General features: G+C 29.7%; 1 protein-coding gene and 1 long non-coding RNA gene across 3 annotated transcripts in view; one reads left to right on the top strand and one right to left on the bottom strand.

Moving 5' to 3' along the window:
* Positions 1-3,045, bottom strand: part of LOC136980006 (paired box protein Pax-6-like) — a 62,371-nt gene extending 59,326 nt beyond the window's left edge. Inside the window, exon 1 of the mRNA XM_067276030.1 lies at positions 3,024-3,045. The gene's annotated coding sequence lies outside the window, so the exon portion shown is untranslated. The remainder of the gene's footprint in view (positions 1-3,023) is intronic.
* LOC136980007 (uncharacterized) lies at positions 86-27,714 on the top strand. 2 transcript variants are annotated; one of them, XR_010881479.1, is made up of 3 exons: positions 86-209; positions 7,215-7,385; positions 27,106-27,714. It is a non-coding gene; the product is annotated as an uncharacterized lncRNA (long non-coding RNA). The 2 variants fall into 2 exon arrangements; XR_010881478.1 differs by lacking the exon at positions 27,106-27,714 and adding an exon at positions 17,631-17,772.
* The last annotated feature ends 2 nt before the right edge of the window (positions 27,715-27,716 follow it).

Here is a 27,716-nt window from a genome sequence, read left to right as displayed (position 1 = left end):
CACACATATATATATATACAAATATATAACAAAATTCATTGTTTACTATATGAAAGACCGCCTGGGTTGTGAAGAGAACAAGCGGAGATGAGGTCTGCAATATATGTACCACGTGATCGACTACAAATGAAATGAAATTTATATAGTGATAAAATGCATATACACCCTCATCTATAATATAATGTTCTATAGGCGAAGTCTGAGAACAAGTAAGTTCAATTTTACTCGTGATTATATTGATTTTAATTTATTAACGTAAGTAAATAATTTATTATTACATTACTTTTTTAATCTTGGAATTTTGTAAGAACAATATTAATTACTTCATTTCCGTTGTGTCAAAATAATTTCATTAATTATATTTAAAGATTTTTACACATTAAATCAAATATATAAGGCCATAGAAAGGGTAGGAAGAGTCATAGTTATGTGAGCTAAGAGATGGGCTAAATAGGAGATTTTAGAGGGGTAAGAGAGGATGCAGAGGGCCATGACAAGTCGTACGGTGTGAAAGCTACGAGAAATAATTAAAAGAGATGGGTTTAGTAGGGATTAATAGGATGTTAAATAGGACTGTAAGAGGTTGTAGATAGATTATGTAGCCTTACCTACAGGTAGGAGAGGTGGTTTAAGAAAGGATTCAATTTAATGATAACAAGTTATAGGTGATAGTAAGCTGTAAAAATTATATATTTAATAGATAAAACGGTATGTAGAAGCTGAGGAAAGTTATATTTATAATATTAAAGACGTAGAAAGCAAAGAAGGTCAAATAGAAAGTGAACGAATGGAAAGTTTTAAAGCTTTTAAAAGCAATTAAAAAGATTATTATATTTTAATAAGTTGAACTTTTTGCAAAATTGCTCATTAAGTGAACACATTTTAGTCATTAAATGACGAAATTTTCGGAGTTTATTTGTTAACTCAGACAGTATACAACAGCTCATTGCACCCAACGAACGGTTTTTACGACTGCTAAAAGTCATTAAATTTCATAAATTTGAACTGTATAAATGATTGATATTATAGCCTAAATAATACGCTACTGTTTAATGACTTATGTTAATTTTAAAACTTCGCACATCCTGCATTTTATGATTTTTCTCTGTTTGTTATTCATAAAGTATATTAAATACGAATAAACTTTTTTCAATTTTTAAACATCTGCAGCTTATGTTCGAAAACATTACGAAACTTTTATGGCACAGTTAAATTAGGTTTATAATATATCATATGCCTACTTTAAAGGGTAATTTTTCGTTGAGATTTTTATAAAATTAGTAAAATTTCAAAATTTAATTTAATAATTTTACTAAATCATTAAAACATTCGCTACGTCTTTATAGCGTGTTTGATGAGAAAAATCCATAAAAATATACTTTAAAACTTTATAAAACCTTTAACAATTACTAATTATATCTTTATTTCTTAATTGTAATTAATAAAAGTTAGGATTCTTTATAAAAAAAACCCAACCAGAAAGTAAGCTTCCCTGCTTAACTTGCGAAAGTGATTCGAGTAAATACTGCTGAAACGTGTCTTGAAATCACGATGATTTACCCTCCCCTCTCTAAATCCCTATCTATACCTGTACAACAACGTGATTAAGAGTAGACAGGTGAGATCTAAACTCACCTGTCGTACCTGCTGACATCTGGAGAACGTCCTTCTTAACTTCACCTGTTCAACTCCCGTTAGTTTATAATTCACCCCCTTAAGAAGAACCTCTTCGTTTTTAGATAACCATCAACCGATAGGGACTTTTGTAACTTAAAAAAAAAAAAACAATATAAATATCACCTGCATTTAATTTTGAAAAAAAATATATTATTTTTTTAATTACTATTCCTAATATATGAACTTCTTTTATTTAAACATAAGGACAAATGTAAAATTAGTGGTGAATATAAGTTAAATATCGTGTAAAAATTCGAAAATATAATTAAATTTCCTATAAATGCAATAAATTCCAGGATGTTCCAGCTCTTAACAATGATATACAATAGCAAAAAGTATGCAACCGGTAGACATTTTTAGAGTTAAAAATCTAAATATATATACAAAATAATCAAAATAAATTAATAAATAATCAATGTTAATTAATTGGATTTATTTAAAATAATTACTTTTATTGGAAAAATGCGAAAGAAGAATGGAAAAAAGTGGACATTCCTGTTTACATTTTTGTTTTGTTCGTTCGTATGTCTGGATGTTGCAAAAGATTTTGTAAATGTCAAACTGTCCGGCAATATCCTGTGCAAATGTCACTTGTTTTATTTGTATTGTATGCTTCAGATTTGTCATATAAACACGTAATTATCCTCTACACATTAAAAAAAAGAGAGAGATAATCAGGTGAGATGATAATATTTTAAAGGATTTTCCAGCTTTTTTTTTAAACTAAATTTTAATTTTTTTTAAATATATTTTCTGCACAGAATTTTAATCGAATGGAGTGTTTATTTAATTAATAACCTTTAACTATATTTAAAATAAAATTTCCCATTCAAACTCAAATAATACTTTAAAAATCTCATAAAATTTTTGCGTATTTTTAACCATTTAATCGTTATTTAAATGAATTTTAGTGCCACATTTTTGATCATTTATTCAATAAATTAATTAAAATATTCATTAAACAATTACAAAAAATTAATTGTATGTTTTTTTATGGCAAGTTAATTGTATTTACACGATTATTTATTATTAATTTATTAAAAATATTCATATAAAAAATCGGGTTTTTACCTCTTCCGAGGGAATTTTTAAACACTAAACAAGCAAATTTAACACACTTGATTAAAGGTGTTTTACCACTTACACTTTTAATTTAGTTACTTTGCCGGAGGTTTTTACCTCGGATTTTCTGGTTTATCTTGAATTATACGTTTAAAAAAAAAAAAGAAATTATTACATTTTAAATGATTTTCTATCGATTTAATCTCGAAAAATATCGAATTTTCTTCCATTTAAGGGTGTAGAAAGTAACGTAAATGGTGGTTTGTAACTAAGTAAAGACTCACCTGAGTGGATAGAGCAAGGTGTTGTCGACCAGATCCTTTGTGATAATGACAGGTAGACGAAGTTTTAGTTGGGTGTTGGTACTCGCAGTCGAATTCTATCAAATGCCGAAATATCGGTATGAAAACCACGTGTGAGGGTGGTGAAAATTTTCACTTCCTCGTGCGATGGGCGCACCCACATCTCATCAGAATTAGCTCGGAGCAATTTTAGTTTTTTCTGAAGCTGCTTCGCAGCTGACACGAGTTTTCTGAAAGTTTTCCAGGCGAAAAACACAATAAGACACTTTCAAAATCGAATTGAAAGACGTAAGAGGAAGGAATATTTGAATGATAAGCAGTTTTATCTTTCATCTTGATGAAGGAATTACAACTCTACGATTCTAATTTTAATATATATAAAATATATACTTTAATGTAAAAGAAAAAAAAATAAGCACGAAAGTATTAAAATTTTTCTATTAAAAAATCGATTCGTTATTACTCGATGTAGCAGTAAATTATTAAAAGGGATAAAGTTGACAAGCGGTGACAAAACAGAAGGGAGAATATCGCCGTGATTTCATTCTAGAGGTCAAAGTTCAAACATTCTGATTGGACAGTCGATCGTTCTACGACTTCATCTTAAACTAGAGACAAGTTTTCGAATTAGTATCGTTTCCTGTCTTTATTTATCTGGTTATTCTATCTGTTCCCCCCCTTCCATGGGATGCAGAAGTGTGGATGGTGACATTGTTGATGTTCCTGCCTTCAGGCTAGTGTCGATCCAACGTCATTTACGAACGGCTATTTTTTTTTTATTTTTTACTTTTATTTATTTTTTTATAAAGACACACTAACTGATGAAGTTGTAATATTCTATTGATGACATGGAAGCTCTTTCGAGTATGTATTTTTTTTATTAACTTTCGTTACTTTTCGCTGCTTAAACTGTTAATTATATATATATAATATAATTTTAAATGGAAATAATTTATTTTTCGTGCCTTAATTGAGTTTTTTATCGTTAAAAACATCTTTAGGTGTACGCGAATTTATTCAGAAATGACAAATTTCGTGTGTGTAATTGGATTTTTATGAATTAAAAGTCATCTTGGGTAAGTAAAATCAATGAAGTTTTTACGAAATTAAGCGGAATGATACGTAAGAAAATCATTTATTTTTCTTCGTTTCTGTCATCGCATTGACAAAATTATCGTCGGAAAGCACCTAAACGTTAATTAAAAACCCAATTTCCATAATTAATTACATTTTATAATTAAAGAAAATCCTTGAATTCGTGAAAAAAGAAAGTCATCTACGATCGACTACCGCATAAAAATACAAAAAAATCCCTATTAAATTTTCTATTTTTGATCAGTTTTACGTATAAAGATCATTTCTAACGATCTAAATTACCTTTTAAAGCCAATATTTACTATTTAGATCCATTAATAAGTTCTAAAAAGTCGACTCGAGTTATGTTTGTCTTCAACTCTAAGCTAGGGGTTAGATTGTTTGAATAGGCAATTAAAGCTAAACAATATTATTTTTTTACGATTTCTATGTAAAAATAACACATAACTCATATAGTTTAAAGGTAAACAGTAATAAAAGTACTTAAAAATCACCCCTTTATAGGTAAAGAAAGAATTTCTCAACTCATAAAGGATGATTTTTTTTTTCACTTTTCGAAAAGTGCTTTAACTAACACTACAAAAATTTGCATTTTAATTATTTATTTTAACAAATATCCTTATTTTTAAAGCTAATTATTATTGTATATATTTTATAATTTATTATCTATTGTATTTTTATTCTGTTATATTTATTTGTAGTCCTGTAAAGCAGAAAAATGTCAAGGCTGAGCAAACAAAATTGTGACTCGTCATGCTGACTCGTTTACCTTTTTTGTTTTCTTTTATCGTACACTTTCATGGCTTTATTAATTGCTCATTGCCATAATTTATGGGTATACTCTAAGTATAAATCTTAATTTTGTTGTAAATTTTAGTATTTCTGTAGGTTCTCCATGAGTCAGAATGGGGGATGGAATAGAGAAACGATGGGTTGTTAATTGTATATACGTAACATCTGTTGGTAAAGAACGAAATCTAACGTCCATATCCGCCTCTGATTGTTCTCTAAAATAATATAACATGGTAATTTTCCCTACTTCAACAGTTTATGGAGTCGAAAATGTTTTCGTCCATACGCCATAGACAAAAGAATTTCTCTTTTTATGGTCGTTGTTACAAGTAAAGAGATTGCTTGAAGCAGATGGCATTCTAACCACTTGGTCTAGACGTTTCTATACGTTTTCTCGCCCCCCTTTTGTCCCTTTTTTTCTATTTTTAAATGATTATCATAAACGGAACTTACCAGTTGCTACTCTGTAGAAATATGTTTATAGATAAATAGTTGAAAAATACCTGGTTTGTTGTATCACTTCCTTTCATAAACTCGGATGATTTTCATGGAATTTTCACGTTACACGTTCGATTTGCTTGTTACGAATGTTACGACTTTTATTTCTAGAAAGTCATAAATTACATTCTTTTAAGCAGAATTGATGGATCTTTGATATATTTTAAAAGTGTAAAATTGTTTAAATTTACCGAAAATTTATTATTTTTCATAATTATTAATGTCTTTACGGGTTAATGACGATGTTTATATAAAAAATTAGTACGCTTTTTGTACTAAAACTAAGTAAATTGTGAATTAATTCGCTTGTAAGCAACTCTTTACATGAAATTTTCATGAATCGAGGCCGTTTACGCATAGTTAATGAGCTAAAAATGTAAAATTTGGCATAATTCCTACTAATTTCGTCGAAAATTGAGGTTATAAATAGCTTTTCGTAGCATAGAATCAATAGTTTTAGTATGGATGGGATGAACCGTCGACGTGGTAAGTAAGGTGTTGCATCACTTTATTATTAAGCATAGGAACTCTAAATGATTCATCTTCGTGTTTACATCTTCATTAACTGGATAAATTGTGAGTAAATAGTCGACAATTTTCATCTTGCACCGGGTCAAATTTACATCAGAAAGATATTAGCCTACTCGTGCCCAAGGCACGAATATGTCTAATATGTTTTCAGCACGAAACCATGAAGTAAAAAGCCCACCAAATATTGCTAAAATTAAACAATGATTTATGATAGAATTGTTTATTTCTTAATTTTCACCCTTCAAGCATCATTATATCATCTTTTTTCACAAATATATTTTCAAAGAAAAATGATCCGAGAGGTTACCGGTTTTTATAGAAAAACCGGATATAATGCTCAAATGATTTATAAATAATGGTTACAAATTATACTGTATGCTCTACTCCAGATTAACGATTATAGTATAAGCTTAGAATGCCATCAAATCTGATAAAATTAAGACATTGATGCTATAGAACTCGCTCGACGTCAACCTATTGTCAAGTAGAATTAACTACACCCCTACAAACGATCAGGAAATACGAAAAAGTCTGAATAGTTACGAACTTGCCAGGTGATTATTATTATTTTAGTTAGGTTTAAGTGTACGTTTCAAGTGCCACAGGCCACTGTCGAGCGTTAGATAAGTCTATATAATCAGTCAATCAGAGAAGCATCCCTCCTATATGCTTAGAGCGTGTAACAACGTAACCAGTCTCTTCCGCATCATCTTCTACACGAAATTAGAAAAGGAATTTAGTACAAATCTCTAAACTCTCTTAAAAATTTTCCTACCTTACAGTTTTCTTATGTTAATTTTTATTTCCTTATAAAATAACAACGTTTATAAAGTGGGCCAGCAATTGTCAGTACATCATCAACATCCTTCATCTTTGACCAGAATGAATCGAATATATGGAGGATGTCCTCCAGCAATTTTTGATACAAGGACCTCTTTTGACGACAATATTTCTTTTCTAACCACATTCAGGTCTTACATTCTCTAGTAAAAGATCCTCAATCTATTGACCTCGTAGTTACATAACGTAGAATCATCTACATACCTATTAGCCTATATTAACATATAGGAAAAAATGTAACATAAAAGAAAATAATAATAATAATAATACCTCACGATTTTATGCTAATAACTTAATATTTCATAAACTATTTAATGTAGTTTAAAGGTTTCATTTTAATTTATTATATAGCTTAGTTTTCGGGGTGTCGGATAGGTTACAGTTATGTTTACTTGATGATATTTTTTCTGGCTTTAGCCTATATATCTAAGCAATGCCCTGGAAAAAAACATCCAGTTGCAGACATACAGACGTACGTTTCAATTAAGGCTGTTTCCCATCTTGAGCGTAGTTAAAAACCACCAACCTGTTCACTTACCCAACCAGTTTTTTGTCATAAGGTGCCAAGATCTACATTCCTTCTATCCTGTAAGTATCTTACAATTTATCTATATATATTTTTTCCTTAACTAAATTAAGATAAAACTATAATTAGCATCCCTTAAGACCGTATCGTCCTCCATACTTTCGTGTGTTTAACGAGGGGAAAATAAATAAATAAATAAATTATTATTATACAAATTAAAGAAACCGAGTTTATAAATTATTAATTTATAGATAAAAATCTAGATAAAGATAGTAAATAATTAGAAAAATGAATAATAAAAATTGTATTGTTCGATTCATTTAAGTTCTCTACGGGGGTTTTTCTGAGAAAAATTATTAATGAGTGCAAACCTCTAGAACCAATCTTATCACCTTTGTTAATAATACAGGCTATCATTTTTATTAACAACTGTGTTTTTTGAAGGAAGGAAAGGTTATCAACACTCAATATATATATATATATATATTTAATTTACTTAAGTAGAACCTCTAAGGGATAGGTTCGACTATAATCAGAGTAATTGCTCCTCTGTTTATGATCAAAACCAGACATATAGTTATTTATGGAATGTGAAATACTTTGCTTTAAAAGCAATAGAATGTGCTGAAGGAATTCCTACTCCAAGTTTATTTCTAGATTGTACAGAATAGTTATTATTTCAAAGCTACCGCGTGCTGCTACAAGTTGTTTTCTTAGAAACCAGCGATTGCGTTCTCTTTGACCCTTCCTTTTATTTTCTTTAACACACACACACACGTAAAAAACTTGATAGCAGGAATGCTATCTCAGTAATAAACTTTCTCTTATGTTTAAATAGCGAAAGTGGTCTAAATTCTTATATTAAACGCCTCTATAATTGATACAGTTATAGGTATTAAAGGTTTTAGACCTTCTTACCTTGCCAAAATTCTCATTTTTTTATGATCCAAACAGTTTATTTCAGTTTAAATCTTCTTTAATTTTCGACTTTTTTCCACGTTTTCATTGCTTGCTTCTTTATTAAAATTCTATTAAAATTTCGCTTCAGAATTAAAGTATTTTAAGCTACTATACTATAATATTTAAATATCGTATATTTATTAAGCTCCAGATCATAATTGGGTATTAATATAAGCTTAAATATGTTATATAACACACGTCTACTTTATTGTCTTGTCTATGTTAAGAAAGTAGGTTAAGTTAGCTAAAAAAAAGGTGTTTTTATTTAAATATTTAAAAATTAATTTTTATTTTTTGATATTTCTTGGAAAATTCTATTATATATTATTCAGCAGATAACAATAAAATCGATAGGAACAGCCATTCTGAAGCAAATTTTTATTAGCACAATACAATTACAAGTTGCATTTTGGTACGATTCTACGAAAGTGAGTCAGAAGATACGGATAAACCAGGTTAGGAATTCTAACATTTTTATCAGATAATTTATCCTAAATGGTGGTTTTGGTCCGTTTTACAAACAACCATCCTAATGACGTGGTCCGTACCAACAACCTAACCACAAGTGGGTGTTTATGATCTTTTAACCAATAGTTCGTCCTCTTACATCGATTCAGTTCTTCTTTCTGTTTGTTTTTTAGCTGACGATATACCTTTTTACTCCCCCGTATGTGCCTTCGAGGTTTATGGAACCATAAAACATTTGGGTGCAACGTCTGGCCGTTAACGCTCTTCGAGAAAATCATGCGTGGAGAAGAGGCCCTTTCAAAAAAAAACCACCTAAACAAATAAATAAAGAATATCCCCGGTAGATCGAGACCCGAGGGCACTCCAATTGTCTCTTAATTACAGGGTGGACAGGAGTCGTTTTTAAAGCGTATTATGACCATTTTTACGGTGTTTTACTCCTGCATTGCTAGACTTACGCATCTAGATGACTATTGTTTAAGTTTAGAAACCAAAAAAAAAAAAAAACTAAAATTTTTTAGAGAAAATTGACCTTATATACACTACCCTTGCATCCTTCTATTCGTAATAATTGCTACAGTTTATCCATTACAAATTATTTAATTAGAATAAATTACGGTTATTTCTGCTTAATTTTTCGAAATTTTAAGTTAAAAAGTCCCGTCGAATTACTAAACAAATGGAAGAAACTAGTTTGTTGTCGGTAATTTGCTTTGTTTTCGTCATTTTTGATGAAGTAGCTCTTTTACTAATCCCTCAATAGCCTAGTTTTGGTCCTTCCAGTTTATTTCTGGTGCCTCATATATCGGATTTCCACATTTCTAGAGTTATTCAAGTACCTTAATCTAAAGTTCTGTTGCCTCGAGCGTGTCATTTTTCAAGTTCTAGTATAAAAATATTCCCCGAAGATGCCCTTTATGGTGTTTTAAATGTTGAAATTCCTTATTCTAAATGGATTTTTAATGTCTAAATATAAAAAAAAAATAGCGAATATAAAATAAATTTATCATCCGTACTGCTATTATTTATTTAAATTATAATTTATTCAAAAAAAAGTCACGTGGCAATAATTTTTTATATCGATTACTTTTAAATAATCAATTTCGAAAACAGAATGAAATTGATTATTTAAAATTTTGAATATTTGAAATTTAAATGACGCAACAATTGATTGTTGCGCGTGAGAACAATAAATTCATTATTACGTAATCGTTGTTTTTGAAATTGATTGATTATATAATAATCAATATCGTTCGATTTGTTGTCACGTGTATTTTTACGTAATTTTTAAATAATAGTAGTTTTTAAACAATTATTTATTATCGTTGGGTGGAGTTTTGTGAGAATAAACTGATCCGTTTCTGTAGAAGATGGATAAACAACTCAAATCATTATTATTATTTCTTATAATTAATATAACACAACAGTGTTTTTAGAAGCTTAGAAATAAGTAAATAATCTTCTAAACGTAATTTATTAATGCTCAGTTTTCGAAAAACATATATTATTTTTTCTATTAAGGAAATGGTCACACCCTTAATTTTAAAATGGTGCAACCTTCAATTCGATTAAAAGCTTGACAGTATTTTTAAGCGTGGGAAAGGTTTGGCATAGATTAATAAGGTTTTTATATGATATTAAGTTCAGGCGTAACCCTGAGCGTCACATGCTTGTCAATCTGGAAGCATCGATGATTAAAGATGAATGGATAAGTTAGATTATTGCCTTAAGGGAGACGAATATGGAACGAAAACCGTGGGAACAATAGTGGTTGGGCAAGTGTGACTGTAAACAAAATGTCATTCTTTTTATTTACGGTTTTACATCGTAACTCCAAACACGAATGTAGTTAAGTATCCATCTACATGTAAATTTTCAGTGTATTCTTTTTTATTTTGTCAACTGGTGTAGATCACTAACGAGGTAGAAAAGTTGACTCCTATCCACTTTTCTCGCTCGTATACAGCATATAAATTACGTCTACGTATTAAAAAAGGCATTATGGGCATCAAGAGAGTGGCGAAATTTAAAATTTTTCGGTTTTCGATAGGTGAAATGGCATTGTTACCGCTCAAATGGGCAGTAACCTCAACCTCAAATCTACCGGTTTGTTCGACAACTTTATTTTTACTGAAGAGTAATTACAATACAACAGAGTAGATTATATATTACTGTATGAAAAATGCCTTAAAACACACCATAACAATAGAGCTTTATTCAATGAGTTCGAGCTTCTCTGTAATGTTAAATTAACGTGGAAGAAATACAAAGAAGTTCACTCAGATAAATGGGAAAATATCCGAAAATTTTACAGCTTAATCACAATTTTCTGGTAAATTACCTTATTACTCTACTTCATTTTTATATTGTGATGTGTCGACACGTCACAATATAAAAATACAGGGGGGTTTATACAGGTCTGTACAGGGGGGTTTATAGGCATTATACAAGTAAAATTTATGTTTTCTTTACTTGTTAAACGAAAGGTTTTCAATCTAGACTAAGCAATACCGCATAAGGTCATCGTCTTTAAGCTAATGAACGTAAAAAAAAAAACAAGACGAGCTTCAAACAAAATCGCTAATCCTGTCTACACAACCGGTAGGCCTTAGGCTACTTACACTTTTTTTGGCAAAGAATTGTCTGGTAATTCCATTAACTAGTTTTTAATTCGATACTTTTCAGACAACTTTATATATAGAATGAGTTCTTTATACACTCCGTGACTCTTCGTTTTCTTTCTTTTTTTTCGACATGGCTAAGCATTAAAAATCACAAAAATTCAACACTAAACATTTATGTGAACGATAACATGTTAATAAGTGCAAAAAAAAATGACATTTTTGTGTAAAAATAATGGTTTATTTACGAATTTTGAATCATAAACTGTCGTAAAACCATTGTTTGAAAGAGATTTCATACGTTTTAGACGGAAGAAATGGAGGATTAAGTGATACGTATTATGAGAGGAGGAGTTGCCATTTTTGTTTTATAATGATGCGATTAAACTACTATTCATAGAATTTTGTTTTTTTTTTTGTATTCTCATCCACCTCTTATGCAATCTGTAAGCAATCCATCTGATTTGGCATTAAGATACGTGCTTGGATATAAGCCAAAGATAAATCAAACGATCAAGGATATTATCTTCCAGTTTCCATATTTAATCATTACTTTGTGTCTTCGTGACATTTCCAATTTTTAAAATAATGTATATTTATATAAATAACGAGTGATGTGAGTTTGCAAAATTCAATTTAATTCTGCAACTTCATAAACTCAAATTATGCAAAAATTAAAAAACATCATCTTCATTGTCAAGATGCTTGGTTTATGCATAAATGAATAATTATAATTAAAATCTGGTAGGAATTAATATTAATAAGTATAATAGTAAATTTAATTTCTTAAAAATAGTATAAAGATGCAATAAAATGCAAATTCTTTATGCTTATTTTATTATTATTATTTTTTTTTAATTTTAAAATTAATATATTTAGATAGGAAAATAAAAAGAAATGATTATAAAAATTGTTAAAATATAATTAAAATTTTATTTTTGAATGTTTTTTAAATTAGTTAAATTTTAAAAAAATCATTTATTTGATTTAAAAAATTACAATTTCTTAATATAAAACACACGTTTAATAACGAGGTGATGAGCAATGTTAGAATAATTATTAAAAAATTCTGCACGGTAATGAAGGCAACAGGTACGAAGATTTTTATGGAAATAATTTTGAAATTTAAAATCATCATCTTTTAATTACAAGACATATTTATTTTCTCTTATTTTTTAATCATTTTAACTATAAAAAGCGAGTATCTTTCCTAGGGAATCGATGCTTTCTCCTCTTCATCTTTAACTCTAAAAGGAGGAATTTCGATAGGAAATGCATAATTTCCTTTGATATAGATCATAAATAATAAGAAGAATGTTCAATCGAGAAGGCAGATGGCATGCGAGAAAAATTGTAAATACTTTAAACCAATGTTAAAAAGAGCAGGTGCTTACAGGAAAATAATAACAGATCTTATGCTAATTAAAAATAATGACTTCTACTTATCTTTTTTTATTATTATTATTTTTATGTATATTAAACGAACGAATTTCCTTTATAAATTTCTCATCTTCGATTTATTTTTAATTAATTAAGGTTCGTTATTTATCCACTCGGATTTTGGAGAGAGAGAGAGAGAGAGGAATGATGTTTTCTCTTATAAAAATGCATACTTTATGCTGTTCGAAGTTGTTGCATAAATTAGCTAACTGTTCAGTTGCTGTTCACGTAATAAACTAGTTTTATTTTCCTTATTTTTCATGCTGGATGTGCGTATCTCATGCCACTCATCTTATCTAAACTGCTTGGTAAAGTATCTTTCTCTTCAGTTAAAAAAAAGTAGAATTTTAACTCGAAGAAGAACTTTGTTATTTTTTCTATCAGTTTTTTCGTTAATTTTAATATAAAAATATTTAAAAAATTAATCAGGAAATGCTCCGTGTTAAAGACTAGAAAGGATAGAAGTAAATTAGGAAACTTTTCGGGGTTTAATTACTTATAATAAGTGGTCACGTCTATTGATATTGTATCTGGATATATCGTCTTGGCATTAATTTATGTTATTATGTAATAATTGAGTTAATATATTGTAAATTTTTGAATGTCGTGTCAAAATTCGAGTTGACAAAACGATGACATTATCGTGAAAGATTTTTCTTTGTTTTATGGTTCAGATATAGTAACCATGTTGGGTGCGGTTGGTGCGACTTTTCTGCTTTAACCTCAATCTTTTTATCATTATAACTGGGTGATATGAAGAGAGAAACAGGTGGGAACCGCTAAGGAAACTCACCTTACTGCCCTTGAAGGAAGTTCTAAATCTCAGACATTACCTAGAATTACAGACGTGACTTTGGGATTTGTCTACTTTTTTTATTATATCTGCTCACGTTTCAATGCTTCTTATATAGAAAATTATCATTTCAATGGGTAAAATAAATCCTCTAAATACAAAATAATTAATAAAAATTCAGTTTCAATTATATATTTTTAAATTAATTCCTATTCTGCACTATCCTGGTGGTAGGGTATTAAAATACTTTTATAAAATTCACTAGGCCTCTTGAATTATTCTCAATTTGTCATCCGTTCTTCATTGAAGGGATGAAGTAGTGCACATCTATCGTGTTAGATAATAAGGAACAGTATTATTTGAAGTGTGGTGACACGAGTTTGTTCTCCAAGAGCACCGCTCCTTTCATCTAACATTTGACAGATTCGTGATATTGATAAAAAGGGTCAAGAATTGTTTGATGGATACGATCCATTGATTGGATTAAACTAAATGATAAATAGCTGACATATTTTCTACAATACTCTATTAATAAATCGCAAATTCTATGAAAGTCCAAGTCGTGACGTGCAGTTAAAAAAATAAGCATCCACCGATTGCAATTATGATTTTTTTAAAAAAGTACTTTAATCATATTTTTTTCAATTGTGTGATATTTTTCTTTTAGTTTCCTAGATAACCCTTCGAGTCATACACCTTGCTATAAATGTCTCGAGGCCCTTATAGAGAAAAATGCTTCCAAATTTTATTAGATTTTCCGTTATTTCCTCTTCGCTTTTCTATTTTAAAGCATCAATGAGTCCATCTCGACACGCGATTCTGAATATGTATCAAGTGCAACACAGCGTAACCTCTGGTAGCGGAACCTGTACACCGCCTGGCCCTCTCCCATGTCGAGTTTTATCAATAGTAGTATTAATATAGACAATAGTAGGGGTGTCGTCCTCTTTCCCGTGCTTCCATAATTGGATACAGACAGACCATGTCCATCCTTGATTTGATTGAATGGTGGGAGTTTTTCCACGCACTGTTCAACACACCCCTCCTCTTTCACGGTCTACGCACGCCGACACTGGTAAAAATTTAAGTTATTTTATACCCAAAAGCCTTAAATTTATAATAGAAAAAACGATATCTTCCATGATTCACTTCAACCTGTTTCGCGTATCCCCCAGGGTGATTTTCTACTACGTCCCACCTTGTAGTTTTTTTCCTTTAACTTTTCAGCAAGGAAATTTATTATCCGTTTATATATTTTCAAAGATATACACATGATTGATTAATAGAGTTTGATTAATTCACTTGATTTATGACGTACTCTTCTCTACGAGGTGTGTTAGTGAACAATTAAAGTGTATACAGAATTAAGAAAGAGCTAACAAACCTAAAAACAAATAGTTAAATTAGACTTTGAGACGAAAAAAAAATTCAAGCAATTATCTACCTTCTAAGAAAAATTGGCCCATGAATTAGTAGTCCTTGTTCATTTCCTTATGTCTTTAATGTGTAATTATATGGCCGAAAGCTAACAGGAATGTATCATTATGATTTATATCTTCGTTTCTGCATTTTAATAATTAAACATAATTATTAATCGTATGATTTTTAAATTATTATTTTACTGATTTAATTAAGTATGATTAGCATAATTGCAACAGAATTTAATTTGCAAATAATCAAACCGAAAACAAAGTAAAAATACGAAAAAAAATAAAATGAAGTGGAATGTTTGATCAAAAGATATCAACTAATCATTAAAATGATATCACTCAACGGATTATTTACGTTATATCTATGGAAAAAACAAAAAAATCATGAAGCCCTAAGCACGTGTTTAACTCTAAATTGCGTGCTTCTTGTGTATCTTTAACCAATTTCACGATACACAAACAAGAACTAGTCAAGGTTATCAATTATTTATCGAATGAACAGAGGTACACTAAGACATTTTTACACTCTTTTTTTTCGATAATCGTATGCAACAATTGTTAAATTTTAGCTGACTTCCTCTTCTAACAGGTTTCATTGTCATTTTTATACGCCAAGAAAGATAAAGAAATCGAGAAAAATTAAAGTTTTCGAAGGGGGAAAATAATTATTAACCATAAATATATGTTAAGAGCATTTTCCATTCTTTATCTTCTGAGAAAATCTGAATATACTCGTCCAGATTTTTACACTCCTAACAGAAAAAATAAGTCATTAATATTATATTTACCAGATTTTCTCAATAGATAGGAATTTTTATCAATTTTTCCTACGTAATTTCGGATCAGAAAATACCCCCCTTTTTTATGTGTATAAATTAGGCAAGACGTGGGCACTTTTATCAAAGAAGAAAGAAGAAACTGGTATAGACTAGTATATATAGAATTTTTTAAAATATTTTCTTTCAAGTTTATATAGAATATTATATAAAATCAAGCATTTAAATATATATATATCATTTAAAGAATTATATCTCCTATCAAAATAGAGATTTAAATCAAATTTTACTAATTGATTTCGTGCTAAAATTTTTCCTATTGGCAAACGTTCAAGGTTATATATTAAATTTGTAAGTAGGATTCCACGTAACTCGCTCGACTATCAGTAATTACTAAAGGTGAATTTGTGCTGTGAGAACGTTTTAAGATGACATTTGGGAACCTAAATTTTGTTTTTTTACTGATAAATTACCTCATCCTAGTTCCGTTGGGCGGTTACTTTGATGAGACAAAGTCACATCTTAAAGGGTGAGAACTCAAACTCGGAATCGATGTAGGCTAAGAAACAGGTAAAAAAGCATTCGATGTACTCGAAGATAAATCTCAGTTTAGTTTTTTATTAATTTATATTATAAGAAATTTATATAATTTACGCTGAAATGGTTAATGTTAAGTAGAACTGGAGCACTATCCCTGACCCTCAACACAACTTTTTAATGGGAATTTATCATAATCACGGAGTGATAATTCTTCCATACATCAATGTCGACACGATAATTAATCATAAAATCTATATTTAGTCATTTTTTATCGGAAATTTTTATAAATTTCTTATATATTTTAACATTCTTAATACCTATCCTCTTAGTATTCGATTCGTTTAAGAAATGACAGGAGAATGAAATCATATTTCTTATCTTAAAATTTATTTAAGAGTAAATTTATATAACATTGTAACTGAGTCATAACAAATTTTACCGAATGAAAAATAAATGCTACTCCCGATGAATATATAATTTTCTAGTTTCGTTTCCTGAATGGTCGCTTCCTCCAAGGTTAGCGAATCGTACAGGAAAGCCGAACTTTATACTTTTTAACTATTTAAACTTAATGAATATTTCTTAAATTAAGTAATAATTAATTTAGTGTATATCAAATATAAAATATAATTTAGAAAGTTTCTAGATTTAATGTAATATAAGGGAAATAATAATAATAAATAAATGAAGGAAAATTAAGATTAAATATAAACTTGATAAGATTATTTCTTAATAAAAAAAAAAATTAAGTATAACAAATTACGAGTAATTTAAGAATAAATTCATTGGAATGAATTACAGACATGTGGCCTAAATTAATATAAATTATATAGATCGAGAGATAATTGCCCCATTGATAAATTACAAGTTGATCCATCATCTTCTTTTATTTATTTCTGTATAAAGAGAGAGAGAGAGAGAGATAAAATCCTTCTTTATATAAACAACTTCAATTATAGAAATTCGAATTTACCTTTACAAATTCCACACAACATTTTATTTTTAACTATGCAATAAAGAATGATTTATAAGTGATATAAATCTTTAATTACTATTATTAATTATTATTATTATTTTTTATTTATAATTATATTTAAATAATAAATTAAAGGTTCACGTCCTCATAAATTAAGAACGTGTTAAATTTTTACCCGTTAAACGTAATAAATAATGTAAAATAATATTAAAGTAATTTACTGTATAATGCTTAAGCGATGCTTTTTAATCAAATAAATTTACCAGTCGAAACTCGTTTACAACATAAACTTGTCTGCTGTAGAGTTCAATTGCCCTGGATGCTTATCGTGTTCAACAGCTCACACTCGTGCACTTTAACTTATTAATAAGATAGGTAATGATACTCGAGCCATGAAGATTATGCGCTTGAAGAGCTTTTGATAATGTGTTGAATGCGATTATGAGCTATTCGTGCCAAGTTTACTTGTCTGAGTAGCTGTAAATTTTCAATTTATGAAGTAAGTTAAACGTTAAACTTCGTTATTTTCCTTTTTATTTAATCTTCTTCAATGTATAAGTGGTTCTATATTGTAGATTTTGACGGTAATTTATATGTTTTTTTTTATAGTAAACTTTGATTATAATTAAATATCATTAATTTAAAAAATGATTTTTAAACATTAAATCATATTGTAAAATGTAGAGTAATTTTTAAGTAATATGAATGCTTGAAGATCTTGGACCTCCTGCATCTTAAAGAGCAATTTATGATGTCGTAAATGTGAATCAGTAATGTTTTTGGCTTATTAATTTGATTATAATTCTCCTTTAACCTCTTAATTAATAACTATGAAGAGAATAATAAAGGTTATTGTCATTTCCAACGTACGATTATTTGCTTATCTTCGAATGCCCATATGTCCTTCAAGCGACACTTTCATCAAGAATTTTAAGCATATTTTACTCGGAAAATCTAGAAAATAGTGGTATAAAAACCACTCTAATTAAGTTTGTAAGTCATTCTAGTTGCTCAAGAATGGTCAAGATGCTTGAAATCGTAATTATCTGTGTTATTGTCAATGGTTTTGAAATTTTCACAGCATCTGCTCCAGAGCATCCGGTAGGATGTCAAGGACTCATCTTTTAGAATGAAGAATGGCCAAGATGCTGGAAATAAAAGATCTAGTTGAAAATTCTTAATGAAAATGTTATGTGAAGAACCTTTAAGGTGCTTTGAACATTCAAAGATGTGAAACCAACTGTATGCTGCAAATAAGAGCAAACTTTTTTTATTCTCTACCTACATATTAATTAAGAGTTTAAAGCAGAAGTATAATTAAATTAATAATCCAAGAATTACTGTTGATATACAACATCATAAATTTCCCAGTGTCGTATATGTAATACTGACCCACATAGGAAACATATAAACAATAATAATCAATAATTTACAAAAAATTTTGTTTGAAAATTTAATTAATTTTATTATTATCAAAGCTTCTTTATTGTATATTTGAGGCCTTACTCCAATTAAAGTTTTATTTATTGACATACTGAGAATGACCAAAGAAAATAAATAGAGCTAAATTCTACGAATGAGAAACAAAATTGTTTTTAAAGGTCCTTTTGAAAATTTTTATTCTTTATTAACATTTAAATGGCGGCGATACTTTGATTTTTTAATTAAAAGTATTTAACGCTCACGCAAAAGAAGAGTCCTTGACATCCTACCGGATGCTGTGGAGCAGATACCTTGAAAATTTCAAAACCATTGACGAATAACACGGATCCTTTATTGATTTCGGACAGAACAATGCAAGGACTTCTATTATAACTATTTTATAACAATTTTTATGCATTACTATGAACGGCACGTGCAATAGTTTTGTTTTTAATCTTCATTTAAGGTCGACAACTACAAAACATGGCGATTTACGTAACGGCTCCACCCCATCGTATCCATTGGTATATAACGCAATAAATCATATATTTTTCTACTATTTTAATTGTCAAGATCCTAATTAATATAACGTATAGAGAGAGCATAGTAGGGAGTGTACGGATTTGCGACACACAGTTGGTTGCACATCTTCCAACGCTCCAAACACCTCAAAGGTCCTTCACACGATGTTTACAGTTAATAAGTACCAGCATATTCAATTATTTTCCACGGAAGATGAAAAAAATAACACTACGAAAACCATTAATTTAGTTCTTATTATATCACACAATCTCTTCTTTTGATCCTTGACCATCATTCTTGAAATCCATTGAAAGTTGTTTGCAGATGAGGTTGGCTTTCAAGAAAGGTTGAGAAATGTTCGTTCTATGTCAACAAATGTATCATATTTATATCTGATGGACGTGATGTGAAATAAATCCACCAAACTCGCTAGAGAATCCCTGAGTGATGACCGGAAGTGGAGGTGCACCCCTGCGAAAGGGCATTGCATCTTGTTCCCATATGTAGGCGCGACCTTGTCGAACGACTCGAAGGAAGCAAATGGTGGATAATTACTAGTGTGGTTTACTAGTGTAACAGGTTAACCCGCCAGAACAGTTTATTATTATTAACGAGTTAGAATCATTTGACCCATAGGGTTGACTTTATGCAAATGGCACAATTCAACTTGACAGTTCGATTGTCCACCATTTAAACTTAAATTACGACTTTCTACACGTTTACACCTCAATTTTGAACCTGTCAGCGATGTTTAGCATTAGAATTCTTTAATTCCAGATTCATACCGTAATAATAAGGAAGGTGAAAAAAGTCACTCGACAGGTGAGAACCAATGCACCCTCACTCGATTCAGATGAGAATTCAAAGTCGCAGGAAGTCGTACTAACCTTGAGATTAACTTTCTCACATGGCCTACCTGTAACTACGTTAAGTAACCTTCCCTACAGCATCACATTCTCACACTTTGCACGAAAACATTCACATGAGACACACAAACATTGACTTCCTTTCTTTGTCCCCATTCCGACTATCACTTTCACATCGCAAGAAAGTATATTGCAGGAGCCATTTAGGTAAGCAACATTTCGACTTTTGAGTAATATTTTAAACAAGATAATAAATTTTATATGAAAATTTTCCTTATAAATAAGATAAAATGCTATTTTCTCACGAGAAATAACTTTAAATTCATAGTAGAAACTTCTAGCGGATGCTATTAACTATATACAAGTTATATATCAATATATTAAGACAGGAAAGTTGTAAACTTAAAAATAAAAAAAAAAGGGAAAATTTGTTCGTGTTGGACCGGTTTTTACGATGATTTCAACATTAAAACATCGATATTTAATAAGGATAAAACGTTACAAATATAATTAATTATTAAGTCGAATAATGAAGTTTTTTAAATTAATTTAATAAAGGAAGAATTCGAATTTTCTAGGCATTAAGAATGAATTTATTTAAACATAACTCTGTCAAATAAATAATGTTGTCTTGCAGGTTAAACTTCATTAATAAAAAAAAAAAAAAAAACGAAAGGTGAAAAAAATGAACAATAGATTAATCACGTTCTTAAACCTGTTCGCGTTTAATTTATGAGATTTATTATTTTATAATTAAAGTAAATTAACCTAAAACTGAATATTTGAGGTTTTAATTTAATGGAGTTTTTGACATATTTTTAATAAGTTATTTAAATTTTTTTATGATTTTTTGCGAATAATTTTGCTTTTTATGTCTTCTTCTTAGCTAATGTAGCCAAAAGTTATGTTATTTCTTCTTTTTTTTAAATATATCTTTTAGTATTTAAATATATTATGAGTCAATTTTTTGGTATGTATTCGTATCTAGAGAATGTTCACGTCTCCTTAGGATCCTGTAGATGTAAATGCAGATGATGATAACGGCTTCTTAAGAACATCTGGATATGAATGCCTAGGACAAAAATGGCTTTTTAGGATCTCGTTTATGAATATCCACTACAAAAATGGCTCTTTAGGATCTCGTTTATGAATATCCACTACAAAAATGGCTCTTAAGGATCTCGTTTATGAATATCCACTACAAAAATGGCTCTTAAGGATCTTGTTTATGAATATCCACTACAAAAATGGCTCTTAAGGATCTCGTTTATGAATATCCACTACAAAAATGGCTCTTTAGGATCTCGTTTATGAATATCCACTACAAAAATGGCTCTTTAGGATCTCGTTTATGAATATCCACTACAAAAATGGCTCTTTAGGATCTCGTTTATGAATATCCACTACAAAAATGGCTCTTTAGGATCTCGTTTATGAATATCCACTACAAAAATGGCTCTTTAGGATCTCGTTTATGAATATCCACTACAAAAATGGCTCTTAAGGATCTCGTTTATGAATATCCACTACAAAAATGGCTCTTTAGGATCTTGTTTATGAATATCCACTACAAAAATGGCTCTTTAGGATCTCGTTTATGAATATCCACTACAAAAATGGCTCTTTAGGATCTTGTTTATGAATATCCACTACAAAAATGGCTCTTTAGGATCTCGTTTATGAATATCCACTACAAAAATGGCTCTTTAGGATCTTGTTTATGAATATCCACTACAAAAATGGCTCTTTAGGATCTTGTTTATGAATATCCACTACAAAAATGGCTCTTTAGGATCTTGTTTATGAATATCCACTACAAAAATGGCTCTTTAGGATCTCGTTTATGAATATCCACTACAAAAATGGCTCTTTAGGATCTCGTTTATGAATATCCACTACAAAAATGGCTCTTTAGGATCTCGTTTATGAATATCCACTACAAAAATGGCTCTTAAGGATCTCGTTTATGAATATCCACTACAAAAATGGCTCTTTAGGATCTTGTTTATGAATATCCACTACAAAAATGGCTCTTTAGGATCTCGTTTATGAATATCCACTACAAAAATGGCTCTTTAGGATCTCGTTTATGAATATCCACTACAAAAATGGCTCTTAAGGATCTCGTTTATGAATATCCACTACAAAAATGGCTCTTTAGGATCTTGTTTATGAATATCCACTACAAAAATGGCTCTTTAGGATCTCGTTTATGAATACCCACTACAAAAATGACTCTAGGATCTTCTGGTTATTAATGCTCATGACAAAAAATCCTAGTTATGATTTTTTAAACCTATATCAACACATTTTGACCTTATAAACATTTAAAATAGCTACTTAATATAAAATTTAAACACTATTTAAGGTTTCTATATTACATAACAGATTCTTACGTGTTACTTTTGAATTAAATCTAATGTTTTTAATTATAGTAATCACTCTGCTTAACGGTTTAAACAATTCTAGACTTTGTGAATTAGGTCAAGTTCTATTTATTTCAGTTTTTCCTTGTCTAAAGTTATAATTTATTCCCCACACTCTTTTTAAAAGTAGAATTAAACAGCCACAGATTAATTTTTTTGAAGAGAATTCGTAATTGCGAGACGTTACACGATAAAGTTACGCAGACGAATATGCTAAGTTAGTGACGTTTTATATGAAATTTTGGATATTTACAAGTGTCAAGAGACTCGAAACAAACAGTAGAATGCCTGAGATGTTTGAAGATCATTTCCCACACTGACAAAAAGAGTTTTAGTGCGTTTAGAAGGTATTTTCACGGTTGATATACCCTGTTATGGTCCTAGATATGTCGAACTTTGTGACCAAGTTTCTGCTTTGCCGGCTCACCTACTCGATGTTTTAAAAACAATACTAGAAGATGCTTCGTGATTGAAATTGTAAGAGGAGTATTTTGTATGGAGAGGAAAAAGAAGTTTGCTGCATGCCAATGCAGCAAACATTGATATGAATTATTCATATTGCTATGTTTTTACTTATGTTTGCATGTTGTAATACATACTTAGTACGTTAAATTTGTTAATGTTCTATAGACATAGATGGTATGCAGCTTTATAAACTGTTAATTTGCAAATTTAATTAGAAAAAGGTAATTGTCTCTGTGTTTGTTAATGTAATGCAGCAACATGGCTGGCTTACATTAACATACAACATGCGATGACTTATTCATCTAAATCTTAAAAAAATTAATTTATTTATTATGAAAATAAATATTTTTAACCTTAAATTAAGTCTAAAAGTTATATTTTATGAAATAAATTCGATTTTTTAACAAAATAATTTCGTTAAAAGTAACTTTTAACCTATAAAAGTGGGTGTTTTTTCTTGTAAAAAATAAAGAAAAATAGGTAAAGAAAATCCGGATTTTGTGTATAAAATTCATTTTATTGTTTCTCATAAAATTACAGAAACAATTTCCTAAAATATTGATAATACAAAGAGAAAATTCCCACGAATATCTCAAGACGAAGTGTATTGCACTCTGATAGACTCCTATTAGAAACACATTAAAATTTAAATTGGTGTAGTCTACTTTGTAGATTAACTATTAAAAAATAAATTAAACTTAAAAATTAATTAATTTTGAAGGTAAGTTCGAAGTATAAAAGATTTTATAACGAAAAAAAAAGGTATATAAAATTTCGGTACTTTTCATTAACCGGATTAATCCTGTGATAGAACGAAGTGTTGCAAAGGGGGGATAACAGGTTTTTCTTTCTAATATCTACTCGAGTCGAGCAGCAATAAAGTTAATACTATATTCAGTGAACTTAGTAATAGTTGACGTGACGTGTTTTGGATAAGTGTAGCATCACATTGTGCACCGATAGCGCCAAGCCTTTCTTTGTTGTTAACCCCAACTTTCGTGCATCCCCCCTTCGAAACAGTGAAAGAATCTATTTAAGTAAAACTGGATATTTGAATAGCCACTGAAATTTGAGATTTCTAACACGTAAAGAACCTCTAATACGTAGAAAGATTTAAGTATAGAGTACAATGCGCACCCTTTATCATATGTCTTTTCTGGATAGAAAAAAAGGGTGTTTAAAATTCTCTTCGAAGGTTAGAATGGATTAAGTTTGTTTAAAAGGGTCTTGAATTAGTTAAATCATTCCTCTTGTAAAAAAAAAGGATGTAAAAGTGTTCATTAAGTTTACTCATCTCTGGTCAAAAATCTAATTAAAATTAGTGTTTTAATGTTGCACGTATTGTATATGGAAGAATCCGCTCTCGAAGAAGGGGAATATGTCCTTGGGATATGTAATTATTTAAAACAATAAGAGAATGCTTAGGTCATAGAATTTCTATAACAAATACATACAATTTGCACGGCACTAGTCTAGGAGCCATCGAGCACGAGTGGGTAGCACATTGCTCACGCACATTTAATGAGATGTTTGGTGGTCGACCCGCTAAATAATGACTAGTACTTCAGGCCACCCATCGAGATGGTGTAAAACGTCCATTAAGAATAATGGAAACACAGTCTTTGGGAAGTAGGTTTCGAGTAAATCTAGGATTAAGGATTAAGGATTATTTTTAATAAGGACATTGATGATAATTAAGTTGTCTGTATTGTCTTAATAAAGTAGTGTATTTTGGTATTCATAAGATAAGAATCGAGAATTTTTAAATATTAATTAACTTTGATTTTAATAATTTATCAAGTTGATTTATAGTTTGATGAGAGTTAATTATAAATTTAAACCATTTTATCTACCTGTCGAGTTTATTAAATTATCTTATTTTATGAACCATTAAATAGTACTTCATGTTAATGATTGTCTGTCTCACTTATCAGCTCATCTTTAAAAAAATTTCAGTTTTTTTTATTATATAAAATTGTAAAATGTGTTCTATTTAGAAGGGATATTTTCTTATTTTTAATGATATAATTGAAAAATAGACTTTTGAATTGCTAATTTATCCAATTTTTAAATGAAATTTATAACGTTGAAACTTTTATACCTCTTTGTATCAACCACCCTATAATTATCTACTATAAATTATTGGTTAGATTTAAACTTATAAAAATAATAATCCATCTATTTCTCTAAAAAATAAATTTTTAAATGCTTAAAATCACTATTATCTTCCAAGTTTTATTACTAAACATTAATAACAGGCTTTTGTTTCGAGGAACGTTTCAAACTCCCCTTTTATTACCCATATCTTGACCCTTTTATCATTATTATTTCCTATTCTTAACCACAACTCACTAATTTTCTTATATATCATAAGCCAAGGACAAGAAACAGTAAAAAAATTATATTTTGAAATCATAAATTCCATACTTAGAACATAGTTATAAATTGCAACCTTGATTACAATAATATTTAGAATGAGAAAATTCTGTAAATGGATGATCGTAACTATCCACTTATTTTCTGTAAACTGTAAACTTTAATTAAACATTAAAATTAATTTGCAAAAATAATTTTTAAATGGATTATCTGAGCCGATAAGAATGGATGAATTGGCGAGTATAAGATAACACGTTCAAAAATTGAGGTATGTTCATGCTTTTTTTTATCATGATGACTATAATAATTCACTATAAAGTATGTTGAACTCTTAATACTTCTAATGCAATCAAAATTATTGCATGAAGTAAGAGGTATATGGTGTTGCAATGCGCTTCTTTACAGGTAGCTTCATATTGCGAGAGAGGTTGTATTCGTTTATTATTATTATTATTTTTTCTAATTAATGCTATTGAACTCAAAGAAATACTGTTTAATATGCAGAATGACACGGTATATATCCTTATTTGTTTAAAGCGGAAGCTAAAACGTGAGGGGCTTTCACGATCCATTTTGTTCTTCTCTCACATATTGCTCTAAGCTATCATGTAAAACATATTAAGACGGTCGCATTACCTGATACTTATCGAAAGAAAAAGCATCCATTTTTATATAATATTTAATTATTTTATAAAAAAATAATATACATTAAATAAATTACGTACGAGTAAAGTAACATCTTTTCGATTCCATGCATTTATTAATTAAAGAGTTATTAAATAACCTCAGCACTTAGCATGCGATTAATCACTCTGGCATCAAGTTTTTATGAGGTGTGTTGATTGATACGACGACATTTTTGTAACAAAATATAATTGTAATCGTCATTTAGAGCTTTATTAAAGTTTCCTGGACTATAATTAGTGCCGAGTTTTAACCGTAACAGCCGTAACTAGGTGAGGAATGCCAGTTAAGTTATGGAGATTACGGGATAAATCACGTTGATGTTCTCATCTAAGGGTTCACAAAAGAGGGTGGTTATTGTCTGTTAGGTTCTATCAAGGAAAGAGGAGTGTGATACACGAAGACATATGCTTCCTGACCTATTTTCGAGTCAACGAGTGCCGATTTTTATGTAATAAGCAACGAGTATGGGGTGACAGCTGGGTGGCGAACATGGTGTGGAGTCAAATGAGAAACCGTCCTTGATTCGTCGAGTTTTCCAGATGTTGGCAACTTTTTAAAGATTTAGGTCTCGGTTACTTTCTATTGATGTATTACTGGTGGGGTCGATAAGAGCGAAAACACTAATACATTGTTAATAAATTACGTCTGACATTTATGAAATCGAATCTTTTACCCTTATAAGCTTCCATTTGTTACTTATAAAATTATTTAATAAATAGTCTATATTAATTAATATAAAGCTTAAAACATGCAGAAGAATTCGAATTTATTCGCGAACATCGGCATAAAATATTTGTTTCTTCGTACAGTACATAATAAATAACTACAGTCGATGGTTCTTACCGCAGACCACCAAATAAACCACGTTTGTGCGGTTCTCGTTAGAGAAATAATTACATAAACTTGCCAACACAGACATCTCCAACACACGAACGACGTTAATTACCACGTCAGTAACGTCTCGTCCCAGTATATCTTATAAATAATTTGCATATTTTATGTCTCTTTAAACAGGTTCCATAGACGTAACGTTGAAAAATTACGGCAGAATTGACAGACGAGGTAAAATATGAGTGGATCCGAAAACAGCAGCGAGCTTTAAGAAGGATTTTGTAGGTTCTGGACACGATTTACGACGAGTGTATGGAGTTTACGAGATGGAACCAACACACTCTATCCATAATAGAGTGATGATGGAGGGAAATATTCAACACACGCATGGAGAAACGAGGTGTTGGTCTAGATAATAACTTTTCGTCTAACGGGAAAACTAAGCACACGTCGACAGAATTGCAATGGGCACACCTCTTTAAGGCGCCTAACAATAGCACGGACGGAGTGTGTAATTTTGTTAGATCTTAACAACCTTTTCTGACTCTTAATATTCAATTGCTCTAACTTTATTCGGTACTTAACTTTATACAGTGTCTGAATCATCTTCTTTCTTGAATTTCTGGAGACGTTACAAAGACGTGGTACGATTTTAATTACGTAACAATAAAAAAAACCGACTCGTTTCTAAGGATGGGCATAGAAATTCGTGTGAATACAAATTACTTGTAATTAATTAAAATTTTAGCCTTTATACAATTTTGTGTCGGTGCAATAAATAGTTTACATGATCG

Source organism: Centruroides vittatus, unplaced genomic scaffold, assembly GCF_030686945.1.
Source record: "Centruroides vittatus isolate TY-2023 unplaced genomic scaffold, ASM3068694v2 contig_658, whole genome shotgun sequence".
Lineage (NCBI taxonomy): Eukaryota > Metazoa > Arthropoda > Arachnida > Scorpiones > Buthidae > Centruroides > Centruroides vittatus.
This window is presented reverse-complemented; position numbering and strand designations above follow the sequence as displayed.